This window comes from Lissotriton helveticus, chromosome 12, assembly GCF_964261635.1.
Source record: "Lissotriton helveticus chromosome 12, aLisHel1.1, whole genome shotgun sequence".
NCBI classification, from domain to species: domain Eukaryota; kingdom Metazoa; phylum Chordata; class Amphibia; order Caudata; family Salamandridae; genus Lissotriton; species Lissotriton helveticus.
Window position 1 is genome coordinate 733,635,739 of NC_136073.1, and position 25,813 is coordinate 733,661,551.

Consider the following 25,813-nt stretch of genomic DNA (forward strand, 5'->3'; position numbering starts at 1 on the left):
CCACTGGATAAGGGTCTCAGGTGCAGTGCATCCTGGGTGAGACCACTGGATAAGGGTCCCAGGTACAGTGCGTCCCGGGTGAGACCACTGGATAAGGGTCCCAGGTACAGTGCGTCCCGGGTGAGACCACTGGATAAGGGTCTCAGGTGCAGTGCATCCTGGGTGAGACCACTGGATAAGGGTCTCAGGTGCAGTGCATCCCGGGTGAGACCGCTGGATAAGGGTCTCAGGTGCAGTGCATCCCGGGTGGGACCACTGGATAAGGGTCTCAGGTGCAGTGCATCCTGGGTGAGACCACTGGATAAGGGTCCCAGGTACAGTGCATCCCAGGTGAGACCACTGGATAAGGGTCTCAGGTGCAGTGCGTCACGGGTGAGACCACTGGATAAGGGTCTCAGGTGCAGTGCATCCCAGGTGAGACCACTGGATAAGGGTCCCAGGTACAGTGCATCCTGGGTGAGACCACTGGATAAGGGTCCCAGGTACAGTGCGTCCTGGGTGAGACCACTGGATAAGGGTCCCAGGTACAGTGCGTCCCGGGTGAGACCACTGGATAAGGGTCTCAGGTGCAGTGCATCCTGAGTGAGACCACTGGATAAGGGTCTCAGGTTCAGTGCATCCCGGGTGAGACCACTGTATAAGGGTCTCAGGTGCAGTGCATCCCGGGTGAGACCACTGGATAAGGGTCTCAGGTGCAGTGCATCCTGGGTGAGACCACTGGATAAGGGTCCCAGGTATAGTGCATCCCAGGTGAGACCACTGGATAAGGGTCTCAGGTGCAGTGCGTCACGGGTGAGACCACTGGATAAGGGTCTCAGGTGCAGTGCATCCCAGGTGAGACCACTGGATAAGGGTCCCAGGTACAGTGCATCGCGGGTGAGACCACTGGATAAGGGTCCCAGGTACAGTGCATCGCGGGTGAGACCACTGGGTAAGGGACAAAGGTACAGTGCATCCCAGCTGAGACCACTGGATAAGGGTCCCAGGTGCAGTGCATCCCAGGTGAGATCACTGGATAGGGGTCCCAGGTACAGTGCGACCCGGGTGAGACCACTGGATAAGGGTCCCAGGTACAGTGCGTCCCGGGTGAGACCACTGGATAAGGGTCTCAGGTGCAGTGCATCCTGGGTGAGACCACTGGATAAGGGTCTCAGGTGCAGTTCATCCCGGGTGAGACCACTGGATAAGGGTCTCAGGTGCAGTGCATCCTGGGTGAGACCACTGGATAAGGGTCTCAGGTGCAGTGCATCCCGGGTGAGACCACTGGATAAGGGACCCAGGTACAGTAGGTCCTAGGTGAGACCACTGGATAAGGGTCCCAGGTACAGTGCGTCACGGGTGAGACCACTGGATAAGGGTCTCAGGTGCAGTGCGTCACGGGTGAGACCACTGGATAAGGGTCTCCGGTGCAGTGCATCCCGGGTGAGACCACTGGATAAGGGTCCCAGGTACAGTGCATCACGGGTGAGACCACTGGATAAGGGTCCCAGGTACAGTGCATCGCGGGTGAGACCACTGGAAAAGGGTCACAGGTACAGTGCATCCCAGCTGAGACCACTGTATAAGGGTCCCAGGTGCAGTGCATCCCAGGTGAGACCACTGGATAAGGGTCCCAGGTACAGTGCGACCCGGGTGAGACCACTGGATAAGGGTCCCAGGTACAGTGCGTCCCGGGTGAGACCACTGGATAAGGGTCTCAGGTGCAGTGCATCCTGGGTGCGACCACTGGATAAGGGTCTCAGGTGCAGTGCATCCCGGGTGAGACCACTGGATAAGGGTCTCAGGTGCAGTGCATCCTGGGTGAGACCACTGGATAAGGGTCCCAGGTACAGTGCGTCCCGGGTGAGACCACTGGATAAGGGTCCCAGGTACAGTGCGTCCCGGGTGAGACCACTGGATAAGGGTCTCAGGTTCAGTGCATCCTGGGTGAGACCACTGGATAAGGGTCTCAGGTGCAGTGCATCCCGGGTGAGACCACTGGATAAGGGTCTCAGGTGCAGTGCATCACGGGTGAGACCACTGGATAAGGGTCTCAGGTGCAGTGCATCCCGGGTGAGACCACTGGATAAGGGTCTCAGGTGCAGTGCATCACGGGTGAGACCACTGGATAAGGGTCTCAGGTGCAGTGCATCCTGGGTGAGACCACTGGATAAGGGTCCCAGGTACAGTGAGTCACGGGTGAGACCACTGGATAAGGGTCTCAGGTGCAGTGCGTCATGGGTGAGACCACTGGATAAGGGTCTCAGGTGAAGTGCATCCTGGGTGAGACCACTGGATAAGGGTCCCAGGTACAGTGCATCGTGTGTGAGACCACTGGATAAAGGTCTCAGGTACAGTGCGTCCCAGGTGAGACCACTGGATAAGGGTCCCAGGTACAGTGCGTCCCGGGTGAGACCACTGGATAAGGGTCCAACTTTGTGTGAAACGAGATTGAATCTTGTTCTGACTCTATGCCATTCGTATTTGTCAAATAAATGCTGCACTTCTTGCAGAAGTGCAACCGAAGGGTTTTGTAAGGGAGCTATGTGCACAGAGGTGCAAGTAGTTGTCTAAGATATTAGTAGTTCTCTGGGGTTTTTTTTCTTTCATTTTTATATTTATTTTAACGTGTTAGTTTGCGTTTACCAATGAACACATAAATACAAGCACTCGCGCTTTACTAGCGCACCCTAAAATCCCTCGGTGGAGAGCCTGTCAGGGCCCAATAAGGCAGCCATTGTTCTCTCTCCACAATTAACAATTACATGGCTCGTCAACTTTCAAAACCATATTATGCAATGTGCCCCCTGCAAGACCTAGTTTCACACCTGCCTTTGTTGTGCATCTTTTTGTTCAACTGGCTGTAGGTAAGAACAACAATATTTTATATTTTTAAACATTGCTAGCAGTCTCATTTTCTTGAAATTTTGTAAGACCTCGAAATATGCAAGAGTTATTTAAAAAGAATAGCAGTTTTCGATTCTCAGGCATTCGCATTGGAAGTTCTTCCCCAGAACAACACTGTGGCAGATGTCCAAGCCCAGCACTACCATTTTAAAAGCTTGGAATGCTCAGCTGTAGACCCCTGCGAGTGTGGTGATCACCTCATCCATTCAAAGACTTCACCTCTCACTCACTCAGTTAGTTCCCCCCCCCCCCTAAATCCACTAATTCCTACCTGGAGCGAATGGTTTTTGGCCAGAAGAGGACTAGGGAGCCAAAACGTGTGATCCAACCCCTATAATTTGTCAGAACCCCAATAAATACGTCTAGAACCCATATATAGTTCATGTTTCTCCAGCACGGACGGCTCGAATGCTGAAGTGGTTCTCAAATGTTTTTCAAAGGTTTTCTTCATCTTCAGTCTACATTGAACAGTATGCAGAGCCACCTTAATCTGCTAAATATGGAAAGTATAAACCCTTAGAACTGTGTATTGCATAGCTTTAAAAATAAGAAATTGTGCTGCACAAGCTTTAAAAAAGGCTTCCCCTTTACATTTCCATAAACTCCTTGTTGTTGTCCTGTTCAACTTAGATTTCCACAAACCCTCAAAATACAATCCCCACTGCTTCAATGGGCTGATGCCCATGGAGAGGAAATCAACCCATTTTAGTTGATCACTAAAATAAATATGACTTCCCAATAACCTACGTTAGCACTTTCCTATTGAACGCATAACGTGTGATTCTGACATCACCTAACAGAGGATAACTATTGTTTTCAGCACTTATGTAGCCCTTCGACTTGCACTCAGCAGCCTGTCCACCATGTTTGAGATTTCAACCACATATGGCAACAGTTTCTTTACCAAAAGTGCTCATGAGGCTTCGAGAGAGCACTTTTGGCAAACATTTCAATCTGACCAGGCCATGCCATGGGCGTATGGTCTGCAATTTTGTTCTGTAGAAATAAAACTTTCAAGGAAGAGGTTTTTCCAAAAAATCAAAAGCAAAGTCCCTGACGCCCAGAGAGTTTGCAAGCACCATACCTTTCATGGGGTAGCTGACAAGGCAAAACACCATCCGAAAACTAAGGCCTTCTCACACTGTGAAACTGGGTAGTTTTAGGGAAGGGGCCTACCATCAAGAGATTTGACACTTCGAAACCTGCTGAGGTTCTGCAAACGGAACTGAGTACTTCCCCAGTTTGTCTAAAATACGCCGCAAACTCTATTTTACCTCTTTAGGCTTAAAATTGTAATTTTGTTGTTTTTTTCTCTTGTCTTTGAATCGTTGATATTTACTACAGCCTTTTAGCTACTATTTTTATCCTGTGTCCGTAATCTGTGGACTTTTTCTGCTGCCTATGAACAGCAAATAACCAAACAATTTTCTCAACATGGCTTGGACATTCTGGGTGATCTTGACGCTGCCATCTAAAGAGTAGTGTTTCTGAAGCCATGAGAGGTAGTCCTGTTTCTGTCAGAGGCCTGCTGTGTTATCTCGATGTCCCACAATGGAGGGACACCTGATCTTGCCAGGACAAGAGTCACTTCATAACTGGCCCAGGATCTGCTTCACAATTGCAGATGGGCCCTGAGGCATTGGCCAGCGCTGCTGGTGCCCCAAGCAAGGCGTGACACCCGCTTCAGTCATAGGCAGAGGCACGGAAGCGTGGGGCTAGGAACCCGTCCCTCTCATGGGTAAAGCCAGGGGATGTAACTGATGGCAGGCCCACAAACAGCCCAGGCCCTTGGGTAAAGCTTGGGAGCAGGCCAGCAACCAAACACTCCATGGCCCCTGAGCAAGGCCAGTAAGATGGCTGACATTGGATGTGTCTCAGCCAATACACCCCTGCCAGCACAGGGGGCAAGACTTGACGTTGGGGGTCTACCACAATCCTTCTTAGGGAACCAATAACAACTCATCCAGTCCTTGTGCAAGGCCAGGGGGTGGCTGACCCAGAGGTAATCAGGCCCAACAAAGCCGTCTCTGACCCTCGAGCAAGCTGGGAAGTAACTGACCTTTCACAACTTTGCCCAGGCCTTGGGCAAGGCCGTGGTGGAAGAATACACCACACTATATTTCCCAGCAAGGCTAAGGACAATTTAAATATTTGTGAACTGAGGGCGGGACTGAAACAAACCTCCCAGACCCATTGGAAAGGATGGTGAAGGTTTTATTTGGGAGAACTTCAACCACTGAGCAAGTCTAGGTTATTTAGTAGTGAGGAAGCTCAGTGGGATTTGACCAAATCACTATATACTTTATTTCTCACTTTGGTCGATAGGACAGGCCTTGAAGAAACTGTACCAAATAATACCTAGACACAGCTCTTGGGTTCTTCCTTTGTTCTAATGAACACATTACTTACTTCTGGTTGCCCTTATCTTAGAACGTTAGAATATTTCCCAGGCATCAGAATGGATCCGGAAACTTTTGGTGTGCAGTATCCCTATGTGCCGGTAGGTGGCATAGTTCAGCTCCACGTGGCGTTGTCAGCACCAAAAGTGACGTGTGTGGTACCTATATAGGCACCACCCCAGTGCACGAACATCAGATCCTTTTCATCACTTTCCACGGCAGAAGCACGGAACCATGAGGAATGCTGAGCACTGGTGTGCGAAGCTAGGGCTCTTAAGAGTTATAATTACACTATAATCCATTCGCAGAGAGGGAAGGATATGATATAGCAGTTTTATAGCACGCACTAATACTCGGGAGTGTCCTGGCGCGGGTGAGCCGGAGCAGAAGAAAGGTCATTTAGATGGTCTGGCTAAACAGATACGTTGTAAGGCGTTTTTTGAAGAGATGGAGCTCTTGAGTCAACTGAAGATCGGTAGGGAGCAGATTCCAAGCTGTAGCAGCTTTACCCGACAGTGACAGGCCACCTAAACGGACTCTGCGAAAGCGCGGGACAATCACCCGGCGAAGAGAGGCAGATCGCAGGGGACGGTTAGGTACGTAGAAAGCAAAGCGCTTCCTAAGATAGGAAGGGCCGAGTCCATGCAGGGCCCGATGGGCCAGGGTGATAGCCTTAAACTGGACACACTGCTTCACGGGCAACCAGTGTAGCTCTCGTAGATATTGCCTAGCACTGGTTCGACTTGGGGCGTTGTACAGGAGCCTAGCCGTGGCATTCTGTATCGTTTGGAGCTTCTGCAACTGGTAGCCAGGTAAGCCAATGAACAAAGCATTCGAATAATCAAGCCGCGAGAGAATAAGAGCACGTGCGACTGCCTCCTTGGCCACTCTCGGGAGCAGGGGGAAAATCCTTCTAAGGATTTTGAGGGTTTCAAAACAGATCCCGGTCAGTTTCTTAACATGGTCCATAAACCGCAGGTCCTTGCTGAACCATACCCCCAAGTTTTTAACAGGACCGTCATCAAAGTGCGGACAGGGAAAGTGAGACGGCCAGTGAGATTGTCTGAAATTGGAGGCAAACTGGCCATACAAAAGAACCTCAGTTTTATCCTCGTTGCATTTCAAAGACGCCTGAGCTAACCAGCCAAATACGGAAGCTAGGCACGATTGGGCAATGGTGGTGTCCAAATCTGGGCCCTTCCACGTGAACAGCAGCTGGGTGTCGTCAGCGTATGCTATTACTTTCGCAACGAGCTTCTCCACCAAGTAGACCAGAGGGGTTAGGTAGATATTAAATAAAAGGGGGCTCAGAGTAGAGCCCTGCGGAACCCCCGTATTCAGGTTCCTAACTGAAGAAGAACAGGAGGCCATACAGACCTGCTGCTGGTCCAGAAAAGACTTGACCCACTCCCAGGCAAGGCCAGAAATACCCACGGCAGAGAGACGAGCCAAAAGCCGCTGGTGGGACACCGTATCGAAGGCAGCAGAGAGGTCGAGTAAAATCAGGGCCGCAATACCGCCCCCATCAAGACACTCCCTGATTGCCTCCGACATCTCCACCAGGGCCGTCTCCGTACTATAGGCCGATCTGAACCCCGACTGAGCTGGGTGCAAGGTCCCTGAGGATTCCACATAGGTCTCAAGTTGCCGAAAAACCACTTTTTCACAAACCTTGGCCAGAGCTGGTTTTTTAAGAAGGGGAAGCAGTTTTGCTTGTTTCCATTGTGTAGGAACCACGGCGGTGCGAAGGGATAGGTTCACAATGTCAGTAACCGCTATGCAGACCTCCCTGGCCACCCCAGCTAGTACGCGGGCCGGGCACGGGTCCACTGGAGAGCCCGACTTTAGGGAATTGAGGATGGCCAAAATGTCTGTTTCCGCTGCGGCAGTGAATGTGGTAAGCTGATTGGCAGCCGGCACCAGAGGGGAGGGGGGCCCCGAGGACGAAGGCCCCTTAATCCTAGGGTGCGAGCCCACACTGCCCTGAATTTTTAGTATCTTATCTACAAAACATGTAGATAGCTCCTCACACCAATGTTGTGAAGCAGGAAGCACCTTTTGTTCAGCAACGGGGGATAGAAAACTATTAACAATAGCAAAGATTTCCTTGCCATTGTTCCGAGCCAGCGCGATCCTCCCGGCAAAGTAGTAGCTGTTAGCTAGCCTATTGGCCATATAATCCTCCCTCTGAGCCAAGCGTAATGACCTCTTGGCCAACGGGCAATACTTCTGGTACCACTTCTGTTCAAGTTTTTTGCATCTCAGTTTAAGATCCCTAAGCTGATTAGAAAACCAAGGCTGCGAGGGAAGGGAGCGTCGACTGCAACCATGTGTGTTTTTAGAACTGGCGCTGACCCCCTGACTGATCCAGCACTGAAAGTTCGCAACTGCCCCCTCTAAATCAGGGGCGGGGTTGGGCACGACTGCTGAAGGGCTGTTGAAAAGGCTGGAAGATTAATCTTTCCTGGGTGAGAGTCGGCAGCAGTAAAGGGCCTCTAACAGGCCTGCCGGCTAACCAAGAGAATCTGATCAGATGGTGGTCCGACCAGGTTACAGGCTCAGGTACTTCTACCTTGATGGGAAAATTGGAGCCAACCAAACCAATGAGGTGGCCTCCCTCATGGGAGGGCAATTCCCCGTATTGAGTCAGCTGCGCCAGGCCCAGGGAGTCCAGAAGGGAACCCGCGTCACGGGTTGCCGGGGAGTCCAAATGGATGTTGAAGTCCCCAAGGAGGAGAAATTTTGAATAGCGAAGGGCGCAAGGTAAAATGATGTCATCTAGAGCCTTAAGGAATGGGGCCCGGAGGACGATACCCCCCAAAGTGAAGTGGGGTGAGATAGTAAAGGCGAAGTCAAAGGCTTCGCCCCCCTCCCAGTCGTCAATGACTGTATTGGTGAAAGTCCACGTATCCCTAAACACCACTGCCGTCCCACCTCCTCTCCCCCTGCCTCGATCCCCTCTAACAATTTTATAGCCCCTCGGGATTGCAAACTCCAGCACCAGAACACAAGACTCATTGAGCCATGTCTCCGTAATGAAAAGAGCGTCCAGTACGGAGTCGGACAGCATCTCATAAATGTCCGCTGCATGTTTAACCATTGAGCAGGCATTAATGAGCGCAGCCAAAACCCTGAGGGCGCCAGAATCAGAGGTAGAGGGGGGTGACATTATAGGGTGGAACCGGAATTTACAGAGTGGGCAAACGCTTGGGGGAATGTGGCCGACCTCCCACTGCGAATGGCACGGCCCTTTTAATGCTAACAGCTCGTCGCAATTGTAGACAGTCTTTCTGTAGGCCAGATCCAGCTCCGCTAGACCAGAGTGGCTGGCCGCTACCGGGGCGCGGACGGGCGCAGATGGGCTCGCCTTTGGTGCCCCCTCGGTGCGCCAGCGGCGCGTCCGCTGCACGTCCGGGCGAACATGTGGGAGGGTCAATAAGGAATCTGCAGCTAGAGAAAGTCTCAACCAGATAAGGTGTTACCAATGGTAAGTAACTTGTTCATCTGATAGAGACTTTTAGCCGCAGATTCCTTTCCTTAGAATAGCGACCCAAGCAATAGCATCCCAGAGGTGGGGCTGTGATGTGGGTTAGAATAAAAAGTCTTGTAGGACCGAACGAGCAATGTGACTGTCTTGCCGGACCTGACTGTCCAGGCAGAAGTGCTTCGAAAACATGTGCAGGGAAGCCCACGCTGCTGCCTGACAGATATCCAGGACAGGAAATCCACAAGATAATGCAGTGGTTGCAGCCTTGGCTCTGGTAGAGTGAGTCTGCAAACCCTCAGGGGGTTGCTTTTTGGCTAATGCATTCCAGATTTTGATGTAGAGCACTAGCCATCGCAAGATGGTCTGCTTTCACACCGCCTTTCCTTTCTTGACCCCGACAACCCCCACGAAGAGTTGATCGTCCACCCGGAACTCAGGAGTACTATCAAAGTAGAACAACGCTGCTCTTTTTGGGTCCAGTCAGAGGGGTCTCTTCTCTTCTTTCGAGGAGTAGGCAGAGCATAAAACGTAGGCAAAGTGATGGACTGACTCATGTGGAAGTGAGTTACCATCTTCGATAAGAAGGATGCTCGAGTTCCAAGGACCCGAGTGTCTGGGTAGAATGTAAGTTATGAAGGATTTTCAAATAGTGCCTGTAACTTAATGGCCCTCTGGGCACATGTTATTGCCAGTAGGAAGGCTGTTTTGATGGTGATAAGCTAGAGTGGAAAGTTATAAAGACGATCAAAGGGAGCACACACCAGAAAAGTGAGAAACACATTAAGGTCCCACTGAGGTAAAAAAAAAGGCGCTGTTGGGAACATATGCTGGAGACCTTTCAGGAACCTATGTACAACAGGGCATTTGAAAAGGGATGGCTGATCTGGCAACCACTGAAATGCCGAAATAACAGAAAGGTAACTGTTTGACATGCCCACATCAGAGCTCTGCTGGGCTAAGGTAAGACTGGACAAAAGAACCTGGGTAAAGGGTGCAGATAGAGCGTCAAATTGTCTGTACGCCACAAACTTGCTCCGACAGCAGGCATATACCGTCTTGGTGAAGGGACACCTGCTGCCATGATAACATTGCAGACTTCACGTGGCAGGTCAAAAGTTGTCAATTGCTGCCGCTCAATCTTCATGAACGAAGGCAAAGCATTTTCAGGTTAGAGTGCAGAACCCGGCCCCGCCGCAGCAACAGAAGATCCTTCTGAAAAAGCAACCTGATCTCACTGAAGGAACCTTAGGTGACCTAGTCTAGGACACCCCCACGCCGCACGGCCACCAGCTGCTGCGTGTGCCTCCCCCGCCTGACTGCCTCGCTGCCCGGCTGCCGCCGCGGACCACGCCCCCTGCCTGTGAGCAGCGTGGTCCGTGCTCGCCTGTCCTGCAGGCTCCTGGGCGCCGCTTCTTGCCCTGTGCCCCTGGTTTGTTCATTGTTGTAATTGTCTTTAAAAGTTTTGTAAATCTGCTTCTGTTTCCTGCCTTGTAGTTCCCATCGTCGTTTCCCTCCCCGCTTCCCGCCACCACCGCTAACCCCGCCCCTTTTTTCCTTCTGTACCCTCCCCGCTCCCGCCTCCCAGCTGCTCCGCCCCCCCTCGCACTTCGCCATATATGGCGACCGTGCGAACGCGCAGCGGTCACGCGCAGCGGTCACGCGCAGCGGGCGCGCCGATTGTGCGCCGAAGGTGCGCCAAAGGTAAGCCCGTCTGCGCCCGTCCGCGACCGGACCGCGCCCAGCGCCAGGACCCCTGGCCCCCACCGACGGAAGCCGACCCGACGAACCTACAACGCCGCCGAACTCATCGCACTCAACACCGGCGGCATCCCGGGATGTCACCGAGCCACCCCGAAGCACACCCACGGACCCTTCAGCTGCCACGCCTGCAAGTTCACCTGCATCCGGACCTACCCTGCACCAGCACCCGCCAAGCCGAACACCAGCAGCAACCACCTCAAGTGCATCCTGCTCAACACCCGCTCCGTCCACAGACACGCCATCGAACTCTGGAACCTCCTCGACACCACAGCCCCTGACATCGCCTTCCTCACGGAGACCTGGATGAACGCCTCCTCAGCGCCCGACATCGCCATCGCCATCCCAGAGGGCTACAAGATCACCCGGAGGGACGGCACCGCCAACCAGATGGGAGGAGGCATCGCCATCATCCACAGGGACACCATCCGCATCACGACCAACACCGACGACACCCTAACCACCGCCGAACACCTGCACTTCCAGATCCACACCGACCCGAAGACCACCCTCAGAGGCACCCTGATCTACCGACCCCCGGGACCACGCACACGATTCAGCGAGGACATCGCCGACTTCATCAGCCCGCATGCCCTCCCCTCCGCCGACTACATCCTCCTGGGGGACCTCAACTTCCACCTGGAGAACAACAGCGACCGAAACACCACCACCCTGCTCGACAACCTCGACAACCTCGGACTCAAGCAGCTGGTGTCCACCCCCACCCACCTCGCCGGACACACACTCGACGCCGTCTTCTCATCCAGCAAAGACATCGCCTTCAGCCACGCAACAGGACTCCACTGGACGGACCACAGCTGTGTCCACTTCACCTTCAAAAGAACGACGATCCACCACCACCAGCAACAGGTTGCCCGAAGAAGCTGGAACAAGATCACAGCCGACCAGCTCACCGCTTCCCTGAGCCAGCACCCTCCTGCCGGCTCAGCGAACCCCAGCCAGGCCGCCGACAACCTCACGAAGTGGATCAGCAACTGCGCGGACGAACTCGCCCCTCTGAGGACCCCGCCCAGCAGACCCGGCAGCAGAAAAGCCCCATGGTTCACCGACGAACTCAAGAGCTCCAAGAAGAACTGCCGAGCCCTCGAGAAAGTATGGAGAAGGGAACCTACAATGGACAACATGACCACCCTCAAGCTCGCCACCCGGAAACACCACCAACTGATCCGCGCCACCAAGAAAAATGCATACAAGGACCGGCTGGACAACAACGCACACAACTGCAAGGAACTCTTCAACATCGTGAAAGAGCTCTCCAACCCCAACGCCGGAAACAACGACATCACCCCATCGCAAGACCTCTGTAACTCCCTCGCCTCCTACTTCCACAACAAGATCGCGGACATACACAACAGCTTCAGCATCCAACCGACGCACGCCACAACCGCAGCAACGCCACCCACCACCACCCTCCGCGCCTGGACTCCGATCAGCACCGAGGACACCGTCCGCACAATGAACTCCGTCCACTCCGGATCTCCGACCGACCCCTGCCCTTACCACGTCTTCAACAAGGCCGACGTTGTCATCGCACCCCACCTGCGGGACATTATCAACACCTCCTTCGACACCGCCACCTTCCCTGAGAGCTGGAAGCACGCCGAACTCAGCGCTCTACTCAAGAAACCTACAGCGGACCCCACCGAACTCAAGAATTACCGTCCCATCTCGCTCCTCCCGTTCCCGGCCAAAGTCATCGAAAAGACCGTCAACAAACAGCTGGCCGCCTTCCTCGAGACGAATGGATCCCTCGACCCCTCACAGTCTGGCTTCCGAGCCAACCACAGCACCGAGACCGCCCTCATCGCTGCCACCGATGACATCCGAGCCCTGATGGACAACGGAGAAACAGCGGCCCTCATCCTCCTGGACCTCTCCGCGGCATTCGACACTGTCTGCCACCGCACCCTAGTGCAGAGCCTCGGCAACATCGGAATCCAGGAGAAGGCACTGGAATGGATCACCTCCTTCCTCGACGGAAGAACACAGAGAGTCCGCCTACCACCGTACAAGTCAGAGGCCACCGAAGTCATCTGCGGCGTCCCTCAAGGATCCTCGCTGAGTCCCACCCTCTTCAACGTCTACATGAGCCCCCTCACGGCCATCGCACGCCAACACAACCTCAACATAATCTCCTACGCCGACGACACCCAGCTGATCCTCTCCCTGACCAACGACCCCGCCGCCGCCAGAGCCAACCTGCACAAAGGGATGAAAGATGTAGCCGAGTGGATGACGACCAGCTGCCTGAAACTGAACTCAGACAAGACGGAGGTCCTCATCCTGGGCTCCTCGCCCTCCGCCTGGGACGACTCCTGGTGGCCCCCCGCCCTGGGCACCGCACCCAAACCGACGGACCACGCACGCAACCTGGGCTTCATCCTGGACTCCTCCCTCTCCATGACCAGACAAGTCAACGCCGTCTCCTTGTCATGCTTCAACATCCTGCGCATGCTACGGAAGATCTTCTGGTGGATCCCCACCGAGACCAGGAAGACTGTCACCCAGGCCCTCGTCACCAGCCGACTGGACTACGGCAACGCCCTCTACGCCGGAACCACCGCCAAGCTCCAGAAGAGACTCCAGCGGATCCAGAACGCCTCAGCCAGACTCATCCTCGACATCCCACGAAACAGCCACATCTCCGGACATCTGAGAGACCTGCACTGGCTCCCCGTCAACAAAAGAATCACCTTCCGTCTCCTCACCCACGCACACAAAGCCCTACACGACCAAGGCCCGCGCTACCTCAACAACCGAATCAACTTCTACGCTCCCAAGCGCCACCTCAGATCAACCAGCCACGCCCTCGCCGCCGTCCCCCGCATCCGAAGAGCGACAACAGGAGGAAGGTCCTTCTCCTACCTGGCCGCCAAGACCTGGAACTCCCTCCCGTCCGACCTGTGCCTGACCCAAGACCACCTCTCCTTCAGGAAGAAGCTCAAGACCTGGCTGTTCGAGCAGTAACGGCACCTCCCCCTCCTAGCGCCTTGAGACCCTATGGGTGAGTAGTGCGCTCTATAAATGTCTTGATTGATTGATTGAAGGAATAAAAGTTTTCACTGCCAACCAAATCAGCCACAGCTCTAACAGGTAGATGTGGTAACCAGAGTCCTCGGATCTCCGCCTCTCCCAGATGGCCATCCCAGCCAAGAAGTGACACATCTGTCACTACAGTCAGCTCTAGTTGGAGAAGGGAGAGGGGTCGCAGTTCATCAGTCGCTACTGCAGGTCTTTTGTAGTTACCTCCAAGATCTGGACCATGCCGGAGAAAGTTCCCTGATGCTGCACCCAAGGGGAACTTGAGGTCCCACTGTAGAACTGGCATATGCCAACGGGCATGTGTTACAAGCCGGATGCAGGTGGCCATGAGGCCAAAAAACCTCATGGTCATTCTCAATTACATTCAGGCTATGGACTGAAACATCAGTATCACAGTAGAGGTAGGGGATGCTGGATCACCTGAACTTTGAAGGTGTGCTGAAACTACCAATATCACCTTGGTGAACACCCGATGGGAGCGTGTAAGGCCGAAGGGGAGCACAGCAAGCTGAAAGTGCTCTTGGCCCACTGTGAACCACAGGTAAAGTCTGTGTGCAGGGAGGATGGGGAATTGGAAATATGCGCCCTGCAAGTTCAAAGCTACCATCAGTCTCCCAGGTCCAGGGCATATAGGACTTACATGAGCACAAGCCTTTTGAATTTCTGCTTTTTCAGGAAGAAGTTGAGAAAGCGTAGGTCTAGAATACGCCGGAGGTCTCTGTCCTTCTTGAGCACCAGAAAGTAGCAGGAATAGCAACCATGACATACTTCTGAAATTGCGGCTGCTGGAAGGGGGTGATGGTTCTGGCCCATCTCCTGGCTATCTGTCAAGTGCCATCAAAGGCATGCCCATGAGCGAGGCCTGGACATACCCTGAAAAGTCAGTGAATTTCAACAAGGGTGGTGCCTAAGGACTACTGACGATGGCATCACTCTGGCCAGCGAGTCTCTCGTACCCAGCCCACATTTTATGGTGAACTTGGCAGCATCCCTTCTATCAGCAATTAATTGATATTGTATGTCTCGGGTCTCCGACGAGACATTGGGCAACACTTGCGCGTCCGAGTCCCATATTGTCATGTCCTTTAGGATAGCCCTGTTATTTATACCCATTTTCACATGCAGTGTTCTATCCACATGACAATAAGTATTCTAAACAGGTGACCTTTCACCTAGTAGCTTGCTCCTATCTCTTCAACACCAAGCTCTCAGTATTGTATCACAATCCCTGTACGTGACGTACATAAACATGTCCTCAGGCACAGTATAATTATTCTGTATAAGGGTCGCCACTTTGATAATCCTTGTCCAACAGCCAGCTGTGAATGATCACATTTGTTTGGAAAAACATTCATGGTTGTTTCTAAAACATTTATGGTTGTTTTCAAAACATATCGATTCTAGAAGAAACCCTGGAATGACGACTTTAGTATAAAAGACCCTCACTCCCCCCTACAAATCAGAGAAGAATTCCTTCCAAGCTGACACGGGCTCTCGCTGTAAGGTCTCGAGATGTTTTGGACCCGATTCTGCCGACCTACGCATAATTGCAGACTGCGGGCGGTCTAACTGCGTTTGGGGACTATGATCAGCTTTTAAATTTAAATTTATACTGATGACCCTTCTTTGAAATCGGCATACTACTGTATGAAACACGTTATCTGCTTCTATACAGGATATATGTTCAGAAACTACTGGGGAGTACATCTACTCACTACCCCCTATCTCAATAAACCCTGAATACACCAGATCTACTACCCTGAAAGAGATAACCATTACATGGTATCGTGGATAAAGCCTGAAGGTCCGAGGTCCCTATATGATTCGCGAAAAGATGTATTGTGATTGTTAGTGGGAATTGATTTTTTAATCCTGAAGAAGGTGTTGGCTTTTGGAATAAGTGCCAAACCGAAACGCGTCGATGCAACCCTGAGCTGTGATACATTAAGTCGTTAGAAACAACTACTCCAATTACGATACTAACATATGATTTGGAGTTTGATTATGTTTTCTGACTAGAGTATTCACCTCATTTTAATTGGAATCATTTTCCGTATGTGTGTCCCACTTTGTATTGAAGTATCATGTGTTGAACTGTATTTTTATTAGTATAATATTGTATATCATGCTTTTTAACTCATATTGTAATAAATTGTATACCTTTTGATGAACTTGTTATTATCATTACTATTATTTCTGTTTCCTACTTGTTGCTCAAGTTAATTGTGTATGAAATGATGTGGATATAAGTGTTGGTTAGTTGTTAGTTCACCCAAGGGGGAAACCTTTTTCCACAGTAGCAACTACATGAACATGGACATATTGTGTTCTTGCAATAGATTTTTAGAAAGTATTTAATGGTATTCTACACGTTTTATATTACTCTGAGTACTCACCGTTTGTTTACTCCCAAGTGATTATTTCCTTATTTTTTAATAGTTGAATTTCTTTACAAAAGCCCTTTTAATTGTTTTAGACTAATTCAAAATGTGATTCCTAATCTTTGTCTTCATATTTTCAAGATGTGTCCAATGCTGCGATTGACAAAGTATTTCTCAATACAGTAAGTTAATGCTCTTATTATTATGAAACAAAAATTGTCTAACTTTAGAACATGTCCTCTTTAAAATGTAGCCCTTCTCTCAAGTATGTGAAGATGATGAGCCTCCTGTCTCAGAGAGACTAGTGCAATGGAATCTTTATATAATGTGTGAAGCAATCAACTGGTGTTACTTTATATTCCTACGTGGAATGAGTAAGCCGACCCCAATCCACACTAGGTTAGTAGATCTCATGTGTGGCCTCACAAGACTCCCAGTTTCATTTTCCACCTGCCTTCCCTTTTTGCTGCTACTGTCACTATCAGTTGTTTCACCATACCAGTTAGTTGTGATACCATGGGGCAAATTTACAAGCCCCTTGCGCCACTTTTGCGTCACGTTTAACATGGGAAAAGTGACGCAAGGGGCTTGTGAATCTGGCCCTATGTTTTTAAGGCCGCCTATCTCGGCTCTCATCCCTTTAATTGACCCTGCAAAAACGTTGCGGTAAGTTGGAGACTGACCGCTACATGCCCTTTGTCCGGCCTGCTAAGATGATACCTCAGGGCTGGCAACAGGCCACGCTGCCATTTGTAGGGGCAAAAGACGATTGCTACAAGCAATAGAAGGCTTTAAGTGAGGTTCCTGTGGTGAATCTGGGAAGGGAAAAACGTCAGGGCGATTTAATGAGGTAGGATTAGTGGAAAGTGCATCCTTAGGTGGTGCCTTGCTAGCTTCTTTCTTCTTAAACAAGGTAGGAAATGTGTGTGAGGCGAGTTTTCTTAACTACTCTACTCTGAACCTTAGTTTGGGGGCTTTTATTTGCAATAACTGATTCCACCTATTCTATCGTGAGATATATTCCGTTAAGGTTAGAGTTATTCGCTTTCTTCATCACCTTGCTGAATTCAGCAGCTTCCTGGGTGGGTTCTGTGACTTTGTGTTTCCCCATAGCACCACAAGTGTGCTATTTGTCCATAAAGTAATAATAGTGCTAGAATCTTGCCCTTAGCTTTAATGAAACAATATCAAGGCAGCCAACAAAATACCAGCAGTAAAAGTCAATACGAATATCACCACAGTCACAGATTGGATCAGAGATTTCACAAGTGTCTGTTAGTTGTTTTCCTTTATAATTCAATGTTCAGCACCCTTGCATTGTCCAAATAAGAAGGGGAAACAACCAGAGCGTTATGCAGAGGGTTCAACTCCTGCTTCTTCACCAAATCCATACAAGCCTCTGTCTATCCAATCCTACCAGTATTAGCTGCAAAGCACGCTATTGTAACAATCCTTTTCCAGGATCCAATCGTGACGGTAAGTTCCCAGTTTGTAACAATAAGGATTACAGTTCCTTATGGTGACTAGAAGAAAAAATGAAGCCAATGGGGATGGCCCAGACCAGCTTCATCCAGGCCCTGAGGGCGCAGAAGGACCCACTCTTGGCACGGGCATGTTCCAGGGGGCGTCCCATGCTCCACGTTGACAGGGCACGCTTTATTGGGCTACAGGTCTCCAGGCCTCTCCTCTGAGGCAAAACAGTGCATTCTGGGTGTTGTGTTTCTCCTGCTGCTCCTCACAGCAGCAGAATGATGTCTGGCACAACGCGGTGACAGGGTGCGCTTTTTAGGGTTTCAGGTCTTCAACCCCGCCTCTAAGGCAGGTCCCCCTGTGGCTCCTAACAAGAGTGGAATGATGAATTATATAAACAAATTAAAATAACAATATATATGGGTCAGTATACAATATGAGTGTAACATTAGCTCCAAAACTACATATCTAGGTGTTGCATGTAGGAAGCTGGCTCTTCATATTTTATATCAAAACGAGGTATCCTGTGTAAAGAGTCCAGGTATCCCTTATGAGTGGACAGGGGCTTGCTCTAGCAATCCCAAGGAACTCTATCTAGGGTACTGTGGCCGAGCAGCCTTAGGCTTATCAGAGAGGAGTGTTAGACATGTGTTACACACACACAGAGTCAATAAATAATGCACACATTCAAAGAGGAGATAGACACCAATTTTGAAAAATACCAATTCTTTTAATATATATTTTTAACACCAAGAACTTTGTAATTGGGTAAGTACTTTATTTTGAGATATGAAAGTATGCAGAAATACACTTGCATTTGGGGACTTATCACTGTCTTGCAGAATACAGAAATACACTTGCACTTGTATCGGCAAAGCAGTAATCTTATTCTATGGGAAAGAAACATATACTGCGTATAGGTACTAAACATCGACTGTTCTTTCACATTTAAGGTAAGTGTAGGGCAGAGTCCAAGGCAGCACCAACAGGTCACCTTGGTCGGCTCGGGGGCATCCGGGTGCAGAGGTGCATTACAGCGTCGGGTGCCCCATTTAAATCAATGGGGAAAGGGCTCGGATGCCAGTCTGGCTTAACCCAGCTCTTGAAAGTCTTTGGGCCTCTGGGGCACCATTGGATCAAGGCAACATGGGCTGGGGGGCTCATGTGTAGTGCAGCTTTCTCTAGCGTGATCGCGCTGCAGATGCTTTGTCGGTCTCCTTGGTGCCTGTTCCATGGTAAATGTTGCTGGCCAGTTGAAGTCATGGGTCACTCCTCCACAGCTATGAGAGGTGACAACACTTTCTGGATGAGTCAGGTCCATGTAATTTTCGGGGCCAGCCAGCAGGCTGGCAAGGTTGGAACCAAGTCAGTTGCTGCTCCTCAGTTCTAGCATTGTGGGCTCTTCTTTCTTCTCCAGGCAAACAAATCTGATTTCCTAGTGTCAGGGGGCCACCTAATTACCCAAGTTAGGGATGTTAAGAACAGTAAATGGTATCAGCCATTCTGCTACTTACCCATGGGGTAATTACACCCCCTATATGACCACTTCCTGTGGGGAGTGGGAATCACTCTGTCCCTAGTTTCACCACAACCAGGATGCTGAAATCCTAATTTTTGTGTTTACTTCAAGTAGCCCAACTTAGGGGTGAGTCTATGTTATGTTATGTTAAAAAAGATTTGTAAAGCGCTTGTACACCAATTGGTTTTTTGGCGCTGAGTACTAGGGGGAATGCCGACCCGGGGAACAGTTCATTCGTATGCTTGGAAGAATTCCCAAGTTTTGAGGGACTTTCTGAAGCTTAGTAGGTCAACGCTTGACCTGATTTCCATGGGGGATGGAGCCTAGAGGTGCAATACACCTCCTTGCATAACTAATTCCCGCCTGTCCTGGTGCCAAATAGGCCTCAGAGCAGGGGGTGGCATCCTCTAGGTCTGGAAAAAGCCAGGCTTGCCTATCAAAGGCGATATGTTCTTTGAAGTTCTCTGCCTTGACATGCTAATTTACTAGCCTACCTGCTGGAGGAGGTGTAAACACATCCTACCAGAGCAGGCATTATTTCTGATCTCTGGGACCTGGGCTCGCTCCTCCTAGGGGGTCAGAAACTCATCTGTGTTGGCAGGCTGGACTGGACTAGTCAATTAGCATACTAGAGGACTAGTAAGGTTCAGGGGTGCCTCTAAGGCCCCCTCAGGGTGCAAGTATTAATAAATCCATCACGGAATCGGTGTGGGTTTATTAATACGCGGTGTTTGGTACCAAACACCATGTGTTTCAGTGAAGCCATTATGTAGTGGAGTAACTTGTTTTGACCAGTGCCCAGTACATATCTTAAGATGACTTCCCTGATTACTTGTCATGTCTGGTAATAGAATTAGACGTCACAGGGGCATATCTTGTCATGCAGATATGTCCTCACATAAAATATATGCCCCCTGCATTAGGACTCAAAATCCTGCTGTAGGGGTGACTTACTTATAGTAAATACGGAGACTTTGCCATGTTTTCACTCATGGTTTGTGTAGGTTCCTTAGGGTGGCATCAGATATGCTATAGCCCTTAGTTACCCTCTTTAGAACCCATACACTAGGTACCAGGGTTGCCATTTACTAGAGACTTACAGGGGTGCTAACGTCCTTTGCTACAATTAGACGTCACCTTGTTTTAAGGAAGGAGCAATGGCACTGAGGTCTGGTTAGCAGGCTTCAGTGCACTGTCAGAGTCACAAACCAGCATCTAGTAGCTAAAGGGGGGCTAAAAGTGTGTGGAGGGGCACTGCAACAAAAAAACCAGTTTCCTACATTGCACCCCATAGTGGAAGAGGAAATGTGATACTACTCGGGACTGAGGGTTTGTGTATAGTGCTAGTGAGATTAGATGGAAGCACTCCATTCTAGAGCATTTGTTGTAGACAATTCCAAAACAAGAAGAATTAAAGGACATCTACCAAATGAATAGAATTATATTGACCTTTTATCAACTATTAGGAGGAAATCAGGGATGTTAAGGCACTCAAGATAAATCAGAATTAAGTATGCAAACTTAAGATAAGAAATTAGAAGGAAGGATATCAGAAAAAATGATTAGACTAAGGGCCTGATTCAGAGTTCGGCAGACAGGTTACTCTGTCACAAACGTGATGGATATCCTGTCATACCATAGCCATTGGATATAATGCACTTGTAATACGGTGGACAGGATATCGGTTATGTTTGTCAAAGAGTAACCCACCTGCAGAATTCTAAATCAGGCCCTAAGTTATCAAAGTAGCTGAAAAGAAAAATGTCTGTTTTTTAGGATCGCTCTGCTACATCTCTCGCTGCTCTACATGTGCAAATTATAGATACCTGGCAAAAAGGGCCATATGGGTTGAGACACTTCCTTTTGAATGTGCCAATACAAAGAAGTTGACCTACTTTAGCTTGAAATAATGATAAGGCTTCTGCCACCCAAACGGCTATCTGTTGTTTTGATAGTGGTTGCCCTTCCTGAAGAGGTCCAAAAGCTCCCAATATTGGGTTCGAAGTATGAGGATTCCTTGGTCTATACATATAAAATGTAATGCATCTTCTTAAATCCAATGTGTGCTATGCTCTATTAGGTCACTGTAGTCAGATTATAGAAAAGGTTTTTTAAGATCGCTGGCTCATTGAAATGAAAGTCTGTGGGCAACTAGGGAATGAGCACAGGAATATTCTCATAATGATTCTGTCTTTTCCAAACTGTAGAAAAGGCTCTTTTATTGTAAATGCCTATATTTTGCTGACTCTTCTAACCAATGGTATAGCCAGAAGTAGTGCAGCCTTCCAAGACGGGTAGTTTATATGTGTGGATTTTGCTAAGCTGGACTTATCGTGACCTGTTACAAATCAATATTTAAGTGCCGCTCGGAGCTGTGGAGGCGATAGAACTCTTGACCCTGTGCCCTTTTGGATTATTAACGGGACAATTATTTCTTTGTAAACCTTCCCTGGAATCTACGCCGACTTGGGCTTTTTAATTGCGGAGGACAGGCTGCCTTGCTAAGGGAGCGGGACTGCGAGGACCAGGTGTCTGTGCGGCAGGACATCGCCCGAACCTGGGTCCTCTTCCCGCCCCCTTCCTCAGCAGTATTAAACGCCTCGCGGCCCCCGCTTCGCGGGAGCCGCTCGGAGCTGTGGAGGCGATAGAACTCTTGACCCTGTCCCCTTTTGGATTATTAACGGGACAATTATTTCTTTGGAAACCTTCCCTGGAATCTACGCCGACTTGGGCTTTTTAATTGCGGAGGACAGGCTGCCTTGCTACGGGAGCGGGACTGCGAGGACCAGGTGTCTGTGCGGCAGGACATCGCCCGCACCTGGGTCCTCTTCCCGCCCCCTTCCTCAGCAGTATTAAATGCCTCGCGGCCCCCGCTTCACGGGAGCCGCTCGGAGCTGTGGAGGCGATAGAACTCTTGACCCTGTGCCCTTTTGGATTATTAACGGGACAATTATTTCTTTGGAAACCTTCCCTGGAATCTACGCCGACTTGGGCTTTTTAATTGCGGAGGACAGGCTGCCTTGCTACGGGAGCGGGACTGCGAGGACCAGGTGTCTGTGCGGCAGGACATCACCCGCACCTGGGTCCTCTTCCCGCCCCCTTCCTCAGCAGTATTAAACGCCTCGCGGCCCCCGCTTCACGGGAGCCGCTCGGAGCTGTGGAGGCGATAGAACTCTTGACCCTGTGCCCTTTTGGATTATTAACGGGACAATTATTTCTTTGAAAACCTTCCCTGGAATCTACGCCGACTTGGGCTTTTTAATTGCGGAGGACAGGCTGCCTTGCTACGGGAGCGGGACTGCGAGGACCAGGTGTCTGTGCGGCAGGACATCGCCCGCACCTGGGACCTCTTCCCGCCCCCTTCCTCAGCAGTATTAAATGCCTTGCGGCCCCCGCTTCGCGGGAGCTGCTCGGAGCTGTGGAGGCAATAGAACTCTTGACCCTGTGCCCTTTTGGATTATTAACGGGACAATTAATTCTTTGGAAACTTTCCTTGGAATCTACGCCGACTTGGGCGTTTTATTTGCGGAGGACAGGCTGCCTTGCTACGGGAGCGGGACTGCGAGGACCAGGTGTCTGTGCGGCAGGACATCGCCCGCACCTGGGTCCTCTTCCCGCCCCCTTCTTTCACCAACTCGATATATAACCAAGCCCCAGCACGCGGCACGCGGGACGCGTGCGGGACGAGGACCGGGGCGAAGCCCGGGCCAAGGGCGGGCCCGTTGTTGCCCGTTAGAGACCGTTGAGCCCGGGCCGGGCCCCCCCTCTAACTCCTACTCTAACCCCCGGTTGGCTGAGTGGCTGCATGTATGTACATTTTTAATATTCATTTGGATACAGTCACTCATTGTATAGCTTAGTGACTTTTTTGGGGAAATAATGTCTACCCGTGGGAGTAGAAGCAAAACAGCGGCGGGGGGGATCCTCTCTACGGGCACCTTGGACAACTTTATCATAAGGGCCAATACTTTTATAGACCAAGGGATCACATTAATGGAGCGCAGGGTGTCCCAAGACCTTGCCTTGGCACAAAAAAGATCGTCTTTGAGCCACCTTGAACGGCTATGACCCCCGAACAATCTAGGGCTGTGGGTCCTATAGACATCCAGGCAGATGTTCATGCCAATAGATGTAGTCCCCCCAATACGGTAGACCTTTCAGTGTCCCACCTATCATGTGACACTCAAATAAGCACCGACTTGGAACGAACGCCAGAATTAGTTACCAGTATCACCCGGGAAGACCAGAGCGCCACCGTATTGAGGGGCAGGAGGGAGGGCGCTATCCCCAAAGTACGGAAGAAAAAAAAGCGAGGGGAAGGGGACGGCATCAGAAAAAGATAATTAGGGCCCCCGCACAAAAACCACATATAGATCACGACCCTCAGGATAATGATGCTATAATAGAGGCTGGGAGTATAGGGAACTTAGAAGGTTCAATCAGCCTGGTTAGGGAAAGTGCCGGGCGGCTAACACCCAACTTTTAACAAAGATAGAAGAGCTTTTTAAATCTTATCTCTCTCCTATCGAGGAAAAATTATCCTATATTGGAAAACAATTAGCTGATCTCTGCACTATACCTAAAAACCAAAGACCACCTGGGGTCCAAAAAACAGGGGGATCTAAACCAAAGAGTAATAAACCTACAGTACAAGCTCCCAAAAATCCTCCACCACTCGTGGTGAACACCAACCCCAAACCAGCCACAGTCACTGTGAAGACAGTTGAAAAGAATGATAAAATGAACACATCTGCCAACCCGCCTGGCGAGGGGGTTACTCCACCCAGGGCACACATCACTCAACCAAAGTGAAATAAAAATGGCGGAGACCCAGCAAGAGGAAGAGTGGTGAACCTCCCCCCAGAGGCCATGCCCTATGTGGTGGTCATGACGGGGGTTCCGGAATTGGAGGTTCCCGGGAAGGAAGCTAATTGGTCGTTACTCAATAAGGTTCGACATTGGCTTAACCAAAACCGGCCTTTACCCCCGCACCGTCCAAGTAAGATTTTGACTGTGCGGAGGGTGTCATGGTTGGGTCATCAGAGGAGAACTGTTCAGGGTGATTGTGTGCTCATTAATTTTGCGGACCCTTATACTGCTGCCCATGTTTGCTCATGGGATACCCAAGATAGGTTCGAGGGTATAGCTACTAGGCGACTTTCCTTCTTTTACCCCCCTAGGAGTGGCTTCACTAGGGACAATGTAGTTGATAGAAATTGGTATAGAGCAGGCTATCCAGTTTGGGGTCAGGAATGGGGGCCATGGGGGGAGCAGCAAATTACAGAGCCAGCTTCTAGGGATAACTGGGGTGGCCTTCCGCCCACAAACAGGTTTAGATGCCTGGAAATGGTGGTTTGACATTCAAAATCATCAAGTCTCTTAAGTAAGGGGAAAGTGGTTCCTATAGCTGCTACTAACCCTGATAATGGGAAAGTGGATTTTATATCTGCCAGCAATTTTGATAGCAGTGGGATCACAACTACCACACAAAAAAAGTCCTTGCGGGGCAAAGATGATAGCAGTTTACCCCCGAATTTAGAAAGCTCTCTAGAAGCCATTGACGAGCCTATTTCCTGTATGCAGGGTGGGAATAATGGGGCTACCCCTGACCGGCTCGCTATAGGTCATAGGGTTATCCATTTGCTATCTTGGAATGTGGCTGGATAAAAAAAAAAGATGGCCCTACCAGAATGGAATGCGTTTATCGAGGAGTTCGATGTTTGCATGTTCCAAGAAACCTGGAGCCTGTTCCCAGTACACAAATCCGGTTATGCAACCTTTTTCCTCCCCGCATTAAGTTGCGGGAAGGGTAGACCGGCGGGAGGCTTACATGTATGGGTAAAAATTGGATTGAATTGGGATGTCACCACCCACAAATCTGCGAGTAGGGATATTTTACACCTTTCATTTGCAGGGCACATTAAGGGGAGCAGGATGATTCTATTTAATATTTATTCTAGAGGGACTCCGGGTGATCTGACCTCATGTTCATTGGAGACCTTAGAACAGGCATTAGCCAAATGCCCCCCAACATCTAAAATCATAGTGGGAGGGGATTTTAATTGTACATTTGAACCCCTAAGCAGGGATGATCCCCTAGGCATCTAGGAGGAAGATTCTAGATGGTCTATCCCAGCCCTGTCACTAGCCCCAATTAGAAAATGGTCAGCAAGGGCAATTCAGATCAATGCCCTGACCATGAAATTCAATTTAAGAGCGCTAAATGGCAGGACAACCTCTGACCGCGCTGGAGCGATGACCTTTAACAGGCTTAATGGGCCGTCAAGAATAGACTATATCTTATTGGATGTTACACTGTGGCGCGATCTAATAGACATGGAGGTAATACCTTCGCAGGATAGCGACCACAATCCCTTATGTATGAAGCTAAGGTGGGGTAAATCCAAGGGAAACAGGATTAAAGCCCCCTTGAGGACAACCAATGAGGTCGTCCCCTATAATGGCAATCGCAGGCTGAAATGGGACAAGATTCAATTCCAGGAAGGGAACCTTGAGAGGATTAGGGCGCGCACGTAGTTGAGCTGACCGTAGAGCTGGAAGATCTTGAACTGGAAAATGGTAGTGTCAAGGGGCCGTCCTTCTCCTTGGCGTATAAAAAAACGCAATACAGGAAGTAGGACAATATTTTTTAATTCAGGGTAAAAGGGGTAGAGGGAACAGTAACCTGCCCAAATCCAATAACCTGTGGTATTCAGATCAGTGCAAGGCAAAAAGGAAGGAGTTAACAGATGCCCTGCTTAAAAAGAATCCCTCACTAGTTAGAGCGGCTAGGAAGGATTATGCGAGGGCATTAGTGTTGGCTAAACGAGAGTGGGAGGAAAAACATTGG

The 25,813-nt window shown here is 50.1% G+C and overlaps 1 long non-coding RNA gene across 1 annotated transcript in view; it reads left to right on the plus strand.

The window, feature by feature from the left end:
* LOC144798421 (uncharacterized) overlaps window positions 1-25,813 on the plus strand; it is a 132,425-nt gene that overhangs the window by 96,349 nt on the left and 10,263 nt on the right. The window contains exon 3 of the long non-coding RNA XR_013603536.1: window positions 16,116-16,156. This is a non-coding gene — a long non-coding RNA (uncharacterized LOC144798421). The remainder of the gene's footprint in view (window positions 1-16,115; window positions 16,157-25,813) is intronic.